Below are 861 nucleotides of genomic sequence, written 5' to 3'. Positions count from 1 at the left end.
AATAAAGTGTATAGTAAACTTCCGACTTCAACAGTTTTTATTGTACATGTGTTGTATATGTATATATATGTTGGTATATTTTTACATTTTTAATTTCTATTATTATTATCATTATTGTGTTTTGTGGTTGAGGGTGGGGGGGTTGATGGGGATGGTGGAGGTCTGTGGGTGTGCTATTGAGGGCGAAGGACCTATTGGGGAGGGGATTCTACATGGAGGCAATTCAGTCATAGTTTTGTTTATTATATTATTATACTTTTTAAATTTTTCTATTAGTTTAACAGTTTACTGTGATTATGGATATGCCACTATGTTGACTTTATATATTTGAACTTTCTTTTTCGCCAGAGTTCAAATTTTTTTAAATGTATTATTGTTATTATTACTGCAATACCTACATTCTTAAAAAATTTAAACAGAAAAGTGTAAACAATTTTTTTTAGGAAAAGCCATAAGAGGGAAAGCACAATGGGATGAGGGATTGGGGGATGGGTAGAGAGAACAGTAGAGGGCTCCGAAAACTATTGCTGAAATAACCATTCCTTTTGTGAAAGGCAGGCAAGAAAATAGCCTTGCCGAAATCCCCCCCCCCCCCTTCAATTTCTTTAATTTTGTGGCTAGAGTCAAATACGTTCTGTGGCACACATCAGAGTCAAATATCTTCTATAGAACAAACTTCACGTCAGAAGAGGCACCGAAATGAATAATTCATGTGTGTGTGTTATATGAAACATAGAGGAAGAAGTCAAATGTAGGCAGTAATAAACATTTAGAACAAGATGACGAGATTACGAATTTTGGCAAAGATATTTATTTATAGACTAATACACTTGAAACAAATAGCCAAACCGAAAACTGCAG

Source organism: Salvelinus sp. IW2-2015, linkage group LG27 (assembly GCF_002910315.2).
Source record: "Salvelinus sp. IW2-2015 linkage group LG27, ASM291031v2, whole genome shotgun sequence".
NCBI classification, from domain to species: domain Eukaryota; kingdom Metazoa; phylum Chordata; class Actinopteri; order Salmoniformes; family Salmonidae; genus Salvelinus; species Salvelinus sp. IW2-2015.
This window is presented reverse-complemented; position numbering follows the sequence as displayed.